Source organism: Saccopteryx leptura, chromosome 1 (assembly GCF_036850995.1).
Source record: "Saccopteryx leptura isolate mSacLep1 chromosome 1, mSacLep1_pri_phased_curated, whole genome shotgun sequence".
NCBI classification, from domain to species: domain Eukaryota; kingdom Metazoa; phylum Chordata; class Mammalia; order Chiroptera; family Emballonuridae; genus Saccopteryx; species Saccopteryx leptura.
Window position 1 is genome coordinate 125,984,538 of NC_089503.1, and position 10,815 is coordinate 125,995,352.

Consider the following 10,815-nt stretch of genomic DNA (forward strand, 5'->3'; position numbering starts at 1 on the left):
AAGGTCTTTGCTAAACTCCAGTTAGTGTCAGAAATGAATGATGTTCAGAGGTGGGACACCCACATCATGTCGGAGAATTGCCTGGTGTATGGAAAACCCACATGTCTGGTATCAGAAGTGAGGTGTAGTCGCATGAGAGTAATGGAGAAACTCAGGAGTATTTTTCTTAGTCTCCTTTTCCAGCTCCTACATTATTTCTGGACTGTGACATTCTTCGGTCCAAGTCATGCACCACCTTTCACAGCCATTTGTTCGGATTTTTATATCAAGTTTCCAATCAAACTTCCTTGAGAGATGAAATTATGTCCTTTCTTCCTTTGGCGTCTCCCCAGGGTCTGCCTCATGCTGTCCATGGGAGGCGCTTAATAAATGTTTGATGGATGAGTAAATGGTATGGAGCAAAACAGCAAATGTGAGTTAAGGTGTGGTGCTCTCCAAAGAGAAAATTGGAGTTTTAAACAGAGACATGCCCATCCAACAGGTCTTCTCTGATAAACAGTCCCGGAATTGTTTTTTCCAACACAAGTTAAATCCCTTTGAGCAACTGTATCTTAAAATATAGATGGATAATATCTATAGAATGAAACATGCATCTTCATCTTGAATAAATCAACTGCATTCTGCCCCCGGGCCATGTCATGTATTTGAGCTTCCTTTCTTGTGGTGTTCATGTATATGGAAACAGTGAAACCCAATGATCTATTTGGGAACTGGGCTCTGGGCTGAAGCCAGTTTCCCATGATGTCCTGACCTCCTGGGCTCCCTGGGCGCATCCTAACTTTGATTGTTGCTCAACTAAAAGCCCCATAACATTATAAGGCAATGATGTGATTCTTTTTTGGAACATTTATCTGAAAGAAAGCACTTATATTACATATTGTTTTCATAACTATTCATCAGACCCCACTTTTCATCTTTTGTGAGAAGGATGCTTATTTAAAATTTTCATCTCTAGCTATTTTTATGTATTTTGTTCAAATTTGGAAGAGAAAAATATCCCTCCTAGAGCCCTAGCTCAGAAAATGTGGGCTGTGGAAAAGGGCGTGCAATAGAGAAACTGACCTGTCATACCTCTTCCTTTGAACTCTTCTGTTAGTTTTACACCCTGAGTGCTATTGGTCACGCATCCTATAATTTTTCTTTAAAATATTTTGGCATAGACAGTGTAAAATATTTATGTGTGTGGGCCAGCTGATTTATCCTCTATCCTAGGAATGCTTGCAGGCCTGGTTAACATTGTAAGGAGGCTAAATGAGAGTTTACGGGTCAGCATCCTTTGTCCCCAATCTTCAATCATCTTCACCTGTCAATGTCTGCATTAGAGATTTGTTGATTAGCGTAAGGATTATTGAAGATAACTTCTATTGAGGGAAATGAAGGTGCTCACAATAATTGGAATATGTGGGCTGGTTAAACCCTGTCCAGGCTCCCCTGCCTTCCTAGACAGGGGAGCTTAGCAGGCTGTGTGTTTTTCTTGGGAGGGTTGCCCTTGGCTCTCTACTGCATTTACTTCCTGCCTCTTAATTTAGACTTCTAATTTAGACCTCTGTGTTCGGACCAGGCAAGGTCCTTGAGGATGGCCTCGGAGGCTGATGGTGGGGCCTCCACTGAGCTCCCAGGAACAGCTTGCTTCATGCCTCTTTGCTGGGAAACATTGATGTGTGTGGCAGAATTGTGTCTGAAACCTGCTTTCATGGTGATATGCCATTTGGTGGTGGCAAGGCCATGTGGATGGGACCATTTTGTTTATTCTCATCTCCAAAGGCCACCAACATCTAATGGCAAGAGCAAACTTAGCTTAGGAGGATAATGGAAACACACACAGGTACAGTTTCTCTGCCTTACTCCTCTCACTTAAAGAACTCCCTCTGATCCCAGAGTCAAGAGGTGAAAAGATCAGATTTTGCCACACATGGGTTGTACTTTGAAATCCAGGCCTCTGTGTCTGAGAATTGTGACCTTCTTAGTAATTTACACTCACATTTTCCCCATTGGTAATAATAGGATACTGTGATGGTTAATTTTATGTGTAAACTTGACTGGGCTGAAGGATACCCAAGTAGCTGGTAAAACTTGATTTCTAGATGTGCCTGTGAAGTTGTTTGCAGAAGAGATTAGCATATGAGGCAGTGGACCCAGTAAAGATGATCACCCCGCCAGTGCTGGTGGGCACCACCCGATCCCTTGAAAGCCTGAACAGAACAGAAAGGTGGAGAGAGGGCACATTCTCTTTTTTTCTTTTTTCTTTTGGTGAGGGGGGAGAGAGAGAGAGAGAGACAGACAGACAGACAGGAAGGGAGAGAGATGAGACGCATCAACTCATAGTTGCAGCACTTTAGTTGTTCATTGATTGCTTCTCATCTGTGCCTTGACAGGGGTAGGTGGGGGCTTCAGCCGAGCCAGTGACCTTGGCTTCAAACCAGAGACCTTTGGGCTCAAGCCAGCACCCATGGGGTCTTGCCAATGATCCCATGCTCAAGCCAGCAACTCTGTGCTCAAGCTGGTGAGCCTGCACTCAAGCAGGCAACATTAGGGTTTCAAACCTGGGTCCTCAGGATCCTAGGTTGATGCTCTATCCACTGCACCACCACTTGGACAAGCTCTCTTTTTCTTCTTGAGCTGAGATATCCATCTCCTTCTGCCCTTGGACATTGGGGTTTCTGGTTCTAAGGCTTTCAGACTCCAGGACTTAACCCATTCCTCAGGCCATTGTCCTCAGTCTGAATTACAACACCTGCTTTTCTGGTTGTCTAGTCTGCAGATGGCAGGTTGTGGACTATTTGGTCTCTATAATTGGTCTTCTCTTGTACAGTGGGGCAAAAGTAGGTTTCCAGTTGTATGTATGCAAAACACCAAGTTTATTCTTGTTTATTTATTAATTGTATTTTCCATATGAACAACTGTAAACCTACTTTTGCCAACCTGTATGTCTTATTGGCACTGTTTTTCTGGAGAATGCTAATACGGAGACTTAAGTTGAGCATGTGTATTTTTCTTAGATGGTTATTTTGGAGTTAAAAAATAATCAGTTTATTCTGAACAATTGTTAGGCAAGAAAAATGAGCTTATTAATTAACCTAGGAGGAGATATATATTAACAATTTCAAATTTAGTCATTAAAAATACAAGGACAACTTGTGAACAGTAACAATCCTACTTAGAATTCTGAAGCAAGTCCCTGTGTAATTAGAAAATACATTGTTATAAATTTCAGAGAATTAATTAAAGTTAGAGTTGGAGGAAATACGTTGAAGAGATGTCCTCCGTCCGTGTTTCGTCCCTGAGTGTTGTGCTTATGAATCTAAAACAGAAAATGAGTTCTTCAATCCAGTGGTCCCCAACCTTTTCTGGGCCACAGACTGATTTAATGTCAGAAAATATTTTCACGGACCGGCCTTTAGGGTGGGATGGATAAATGTATCACGTGCCCGAGACGAGCGTCAAGAGTGAGTCTTAGACAGATGTAACAGAGGGAATCTGGTCATTTTTTTTTTTTTTTTGTATTTTTCTGAAGCTGGAAACGGGGAAAAACAGTCAGACAGACTCCCGCATGCGCCCGACTGGGATCCACCCGGCATGCCCACCAGGGGCGATGCTCTGCCCTTCTGGGGCGTCGCTCTGCTGTGACCAGAGCCACTCTAGCACCTGGGGCAGAGGCCAAGGAGCCATCCCCAGCGCCCGGGCCATCCCTGCTCCAATGGAGCCCCCACTGCGGGAGGGGAAGAGAGAGACAGAGAGGAAGGAGGGGGGGGATGGAGAAGCAAATGGGTGCTTCTCCTATGTGCCCTGGCCGGGAATCGAACCTGGGTCCCCTGCACGCCAGGCCGACGCTCTACCGCTGAGCCAACCAGCCAGGGCCTGGTCATTTTTTTAAAAAATAAAACATTGTTCAGACTTAAATATAAGTAAAATGGAAATAATGTAAGTTATTTATTCTTTCTCTGCAGACCAGTACCAAATGGCCCACGGACTGGTACTGGTCCGCGGCCTGGGGGGTTGGGAACCACTGCTTTAATCTGCAGGCTCCTGGCGATTTTATCTTTCTTTCCCTTCAGATAAATTGTTCAGTTACTTTCATCATCTTCCTGGCACATTTTGAGTGGTTTAGTCTGCTAAAATGGAAGGAACATATTTAATAAAGCCAAATGACTTCTTTCTAACGTTAATTCAGTAAAAAAAATGATCCTTCCCAAGAATGGGAATATAGGATTGCATAAAACTTGTCTTTAGGCAAAATTATAACACATGCTTACTTTGTTATTCAAGAACAGCATTACAGTTGAAAACAGCAATGCCTCTCTGACTTCTGGGAATGGGAGAGCACTTTACATCCTAACAGACAAAGTGAGTGCAGGTAGACCTTTTGAGGGCGAAGGTAGCTGCGGTCAACACTCCTGCTTTAGAACTTAACACTGCACTCCAGAGTCACCTGGACTGCCAGAGGAAATAAACTGCATTTCTTCTAATGTAATAATACCTCCATACAGAGACTAGAATGGAAATGAAAAGTTCTCAGGTGTAAGATAGCATCTGTGAGAAATTCTGTATTCACTGTTTAGTTTAACAGACGTCTAAGTCCAAAGTTGTTCCAAAAATTAGCAGTTTTAAATTGAAGGAGGTTTTTCTGTGTGTGTGTTTTTTTTTAATAAAGTCTTTTTCTTTAAGGGTCCTTTTATGTCATTTGGGAAAGTTCAATGAACTTTTCTGTCTGAAATGAGTACCTGAAAGATTATTTTAGTGTCAAAAGTAGAGGATATTTAAAAATAACCAAGTCTTACACTAGTATGGCATTTCAGAATATAGAGTGCACTTTACTTATTTAGTTCTCACAATGACCCTGTTGGATAAACAGTATTTCCATTTTATATATGAGTGTCTGGAGGCTCAAGGAAATTAAATATAATTAGCCTAAAGTTAAATACACAGTGGTGAGCTGTTAGCCTGAACCCACCAATTACAACTCCATTTTTCAACACCACACTACCTCCCTTTAAAGAATCAGCTAAAGGAAAAATTGAGACAGTTCTTAGCCTTCTGGGAAGTAGCCACCTTTCCAATTGTTCTAGAAATTCATCAATGCAGATGTTTTCTCTGTAAAATGCATGATTGCAGGGAGATCTGTCTTTTTGACCCATCCATCTCCATGCTCTGTTCCTGGACCATTTCTTGGGGATCAGAGCCACACTGTGGTCTCCCTTCTTAGCCCTGAAGTTATGCATACAGTAGACACAGAAGCATTGGCTGCATTTAGCAAGCACTTCTGTGTTCATAGGCTTGGTCTCATTGCTTAAGAAGATTCAAAATAATTAGCATGTGTAAGAAATGAGGTGGTTACCTTCACAGTGCTCAGAATACTGGCTTGAAGTACTTGGACCTAGAAAACATTGCCAGAAAGTTCATGGCAAGATGACTGAAGTCTAATATAGTTTATTAGTCCTTGTTTTCTGGATGCGAAGTAAGACCTTAGGTGAGGAAAGCTTTCTGTAGAAGGAGGAGGCTGAAAGGGAGTCTAGATTGGAATTGGTGGTTAGAAAGGGAGGGCAGGTAGCATCACGAGGGTTTGGAGAGGTCCATCCCGTTTGGAGAATAACAATGGATACGTTTTATAAACTGACCTAAATCAGTGTTAGGTTCTTTTTGGTAGATAGTGTAGCCTTCAAAAAGTTAAAAGTGGCTGAAGTTGTTTAGCTATTCTCTTATAATGAATGGAAGTCTCAGGCCAGGTTCTCCTATATCTTGTGTGGATATCTACTAAACAAATGCCTATTTGGAAAGACACAAGAGAGCCAACCAGTTCGGTGATATTAATGCAGTCCCAGTTCTCTGTGTCATAGGTGTTCCAGTGTAACCAGATAAAGATATAACAACCTTCTGATGCAGGCTCCATCTTTGCGATTGCCTCTGAGTAACCCCAGCATGCTGAGGGACACAACCTTTGCGCGATCCTAAGGGAAAGGGACAACAGACCACACTGGATCCATATTCTTTGTTTAAGAGTTGCAATATCTCTGAAATATTATAGCCAAGGCATGTACCTTGAAGACTTCTGATTTTGATAAAGAGAACCGATTTCTGACATTCATCATGGAGGGTTAAGAAGCCACCAGTAAACATCCATCCTTGACTTTGAGTATGCTCACACAGTGCAGATTGGAGGTTGAATCCAGGTCACAGACCTCAGCTGGCAGCCCTGCTGGAGTGCAGGCTCCTTGGCTGTAACTGCATCAGACCACTGCTGGACTCTCCATCTCTTTTTATTAGGGCGACCGACGGCTCTGAAGTTGTAACTTGAATGAACAGGGCTTACACAATATCGCAGTCTCTGACGCAGTATTTTAGGAGCATTCCAGAGTGTGTAATAAAAGGTTGATGGGCTGGGGCAGATCTGTTATAGAGCGCCTAGAAGAGCAGACTGCATATATTGGATTTGCAAGAAAGCAGGCCTGTAATATTTATTGTTCACCCTAAAAAATTTGGGGAAAACCCTAAGTTGACTGTTGCACTGGTTCAGAAGCAAACCTTGACTTCTACAGGCTTTTCGAAGCAGCACTCTTCCTGTAATCAGCCAGACGGCCCGCTGCCCTGCTCACCAGCCACGATGCACGGAGGCGGCAGCGTTACATCACTGCAGGGGGCATTGACTTTCAAAGGCTATTGCAGTGCCTTCATCTGTGCCATTTCCTCTGAAACAGAAGTTATTTTCTCTTACAACTGTGCATCATATTTGTAATAGCTTATTGATCAAAGCCAGGTTCACTTTCAAAGCAGGGAGGGAACCATGTGCCTCTTCCTTGTGAGTTAGTTTTCCATCAGGAGGCACTGCCTTGCAGTCCCGCTCTTCCGCATGAGCCATTGTGCATGTGTACCCACCCCCTTACCCCCCCATGCCTTCGATCAAGCTTAGACTTAGGAAAGCAAAGGACTTTGGTCTAGAACAGGGGAGTCAACCTTTTTACACCTACCGCTCACTTTTGTATCTCTGTTAGTAGTAAAATTTTCTAACCGCCCATCAGTTCCACAGTAATGGTGATTTATAAAGTAGGGAAATAACTTTACTTTATAAAATTTATAAAGCAGAGGTACAGCAAGTTAAAGCATATAATAATAATTACTTACCAAGTACTTTATGTTGGATTTTCACTAATTTTGGCATAATAAACAACTTACTATAGTTAAATCTATCTTTTTATTTATACTTTGGTTGCTCCACTACCACCCACCATGACAGCTGGCACACCCACTAGTGGGCGGTAGGGACCAGGTTGACTACCACTGGTCTAGAGGGACAGAGTGAGTGGAATCCTCACCCTGGATGACTCTGAATGCTCTTTGTGAATCAATCATACCTCCGCTCATCAAGAAATAACCTACCATTATATGGCTTTCTCTAATTATAATAGCTATTTATGTGTTCCACTTTTGGCATTCTTGTTTTAAATTTTAGAAAAATGTTGACCTTAGGCACAGCAAGCCTGAAAAGCTTATTCTCATGCTCTTGCATGGAAGTTAGTATAAGACAACTTTGCTTTGTATCTTGGCCAGAAATTTACTAACTGAACCACACTAAGAAACTTGCTGTGAAGTGGTTTTGTTTTCAAGGGGCCTCTTGGCACAGGGGTTGACGACATCATTTTAGGAGTCTCCAGAGTTCAGTAACTCTGTTTTTAGCCTGCTTTCATACTCTAGGTGAGCAGAGTAAAATTAAGTTAACTTAACTTGTACAGTTTGCTAGGCCTGCCCTTAATATCACACACTAGGTGGCTTAAACAATAGCAATTTATTTATTTAGTTTTTACAGTTTTGGAGGCTGGAGTCCAAGACCAAGGTGTTAGTAGGTGTGAATTTTTCTGAGGCCTCTCTTGTGGCTTGCAGATAGCCTCCTTGCCACTATGTTCTCATGTACCTTTTCCTTTGTGTGTATATTCCTGGTGTCTCTATCTGTGTTCATGTTTCCTCTTTTTATAAGGACGGCAATCAGATTATATTAGGGCTCATGCTAGAGACCTCTTTTAAACTTAATCACCCCTCATCTCCAAATAGAGTCACAATCTGAGGTAACTAGGGGTTGGGACTTGAGCCTGGGAACGTCAAGGGAACACCATTCAACCCCTAACACTTACCCAGTACGGATAATAGTAATGACCATCTTCACTCCTCTACAACTGCTAGGAGCTATCCTGTCACTTTTTATCATACTTTAAAGTCCCCTAAGTGACTGTGCTGTATGTCAGGGCAGTTCTTAAATTCCTCTGCTCTTTGGCCTCTGACCAGCTTGTAAAGGTGCAGAGGGGTCCCTCCCCCCGGGTCCTCCCAGGCTCCTAGGCAGTAGACAGGTCTTAGGACTCTATATTGGTTTTACAAAGTGGAGAGCCCCCCAGGGGGCAGGTGTACAAATATGAACATGCTGACTCCAGTGGCTGGAGACTTTGATGCTGTTTGGATTTATTATGAGTATGCATTGTCAGTAAAAATGTACTTATTAATTTAAGTGGATCTTTTGACCAGTCCAACTGAAAAACTACAGTTGAGTGAACAGTGGGGTGCAGTTTAAGACCGACACCTGTCTGAGCTGAGGAGCTTGGAGACAGGGCCTCAGTGGGGCTCCGGGGTGATGCTGATAATGCTGACGGATTCACGGTCAGAAGCGCAGGTAGCTCAGGTGACCTATGAGATGATGGACAGGGGAAAACATGGGATAGAAATCTGGGCCAACCGACAAATCAGCCAGACACAGGTGGGGCAGAAGTAGGTTTACAGTTGTGAGTATAGGAAACACAAAATTTATTCTTGTATTATTATTTATTATTTTCTTTTTTTTTTTTTTCATTTTTTCTGAAGCTGGAAACAGGGAGAGACAGTCAGACAGACTCCCGCATGCGCCCGACCGGGATCCACCCGGCACGCCCACCAGGGGCGACGCTCTGCCCACCAGGGGGCGATGCTCTGCCCATCCTGGGCATCGCCATGTTGCGACCAGAGCCACTCTAGCGCCTGGGGCAGAGGCCACAGAGCCATCCCCAGCGCCCGGGCCATCTTTGCTCCAATGGAGCCTCAGCTGCGGGAGGGGAAGAGAGAGACAGAGAGGAAAGCGCAGCGGAGGGGTGGAGAAGCAAATGGGCGCTTCTCCTGTGTGCCCTGGCCGGGAATCGAACCCGGGTCCTCCGCACGCTAGGCCGACGTATTATTTTCCATACAAACAACTGTAAACCTACTTTTGCCCCACCCTATATTTGTGAAGGAAGGTGGGAGATGGGACCTACCAAGATTCCCTGAACCACTGGGCTTGGTGGTTCTTGACTCCAGCTGCACATAAGAATCATCTGGGGAACATCAAAGTGCTGCTCCCCATTCCAGAGAGCCTGGCGGATTCAGTCCAGCAGAGATGCTGGGGTCAGCAGTTTTTAAAAGTGCCCCAGTAATTCTGATAAGAACAGATACTACACTTGATTTTAGCCAAAAGGCCGAGAAGCGATACCCCAGTAATTCTGAAGTAGGGCAGATGGCCTTGGCTGGTTCACAGTCAATGGTCAGGTCCATCCTGCCCACTCCTGGGATTGACCACAGGACAAATTAATGCCGGGATCCTTGACCAGGTCATTCCTTATCAGTGAAGAGACAGGGAAAGAAAACAGGCCTTAGTTTTTTGGAGAAGGGCTGTCTTCTTGAGAGTGAGACTCTTGTGCCCAAAGCTGCCTCCATGGCCCAGCCAGCCAGGAGGTGGCTCCAGTGGGGAGAATGGATAGAGAAGACCCTCTTCCTCAGACAGTTGTAGACAAGGGCTGGAAGGGATCTAGCCTGGACCACTGGTTCTCAGCCTTGTTCAGATATTGGGGAGCTGGAAACACAGCGGATACCTGGGTGTCTCCTTGAGGATGGCGTGTATGTTACAGGGCTCTCTGGCCACCAGCATTTTCTGAAGTCCCCCTAAGTGATTCTAATCTGTAGCCAAATCTAAGAACTGCTGGCCTGACAATGATGTAAATGGAAATGAATTAATGGGAAGAAAAACATGACAGTGTCTGGAAACTGTTACAGGGAAGAGTTCTCTCTAAAGCTTGAGAAACAAGTAATGAGGCTGTTGGGCCATGGCCCAGGAAGAAGGGCCCATTAGCACCTTCAGCACATTCGAACTTCAGTTAGCATTTCAAAGACTGAGCCTGGTGCACTCAGGTCAGCATGTCTTCCACACCCTGCTTACAAAACTGGCCATTCTGCTTTGACATCTAGGCCAAGAGGCTGGCTGTCCAAGACTGAGAAGATAAGATGAAGTAGAGGAAGAAGAACCCTGAGGTCTGCCCCTTCTGGATCAGAGGATTGTGGGGAGAGGGGTCAAGAAAGAGGGTAGAGGAAAGAAAGTGTGTGTGTTAGGGAGTACATGGATTTTGACGGAGCGGTGATACTCCAAATATTTAACAACCAGCACAGAACTGGGGGAGCCAGGAGCCATGAGGTGAGATGCTTTGGCATCAGACCCCAGACTTTCCCCCTTCGACTGGCAGGTAGTGGGGGTATATCTGGGGGCTTGGGGGAGGCGCTGGGGCGGTGCTGAGAGCGCTTGGGAAGTTTGGGGGTACAGACATTCTTTAATATGTTAATAATTGGCCCAGCTACCCTGGTGGGTGCTGGCTGAAATGTGATCCCTGGTCTGATAGCTGTTCCCTGGGTTCTACCTGCAGAGGAGGGGGCACATGCTGGCGCACTAGATGAACCAGAGAGACACGGGGTTGGGGGCTTTTGCTCAACATTTGGTCCTGGGGTTCTGGAAGCACAACATTCAAATGGAAATTAAGTTCCTTGGTGGGTTAGGGTGGCCTG

At 44.5% G+C, this 10,815-nt stretch overlaps 1 non-coding gene across 1 annotated transcript; it reads right to left on the reverse strand.

The window, feature by feature from the left end:
* Positions 1 to 9,277: 9,277 nt before the first annotated feature.
* LOC136390077 (U2 spliceosomal RNA) lies at positions 9,278 to 9,473 on the reverse strand. The gene has a single exon (XR_010748583.1). It is a non-coding gene; the product is annotated as a U2 spliceosomal RNA (small nuclear RNA).
* Between the last annotated feature and the right edge of the window lie 1,342 nt (positions 9,474 to 10,815).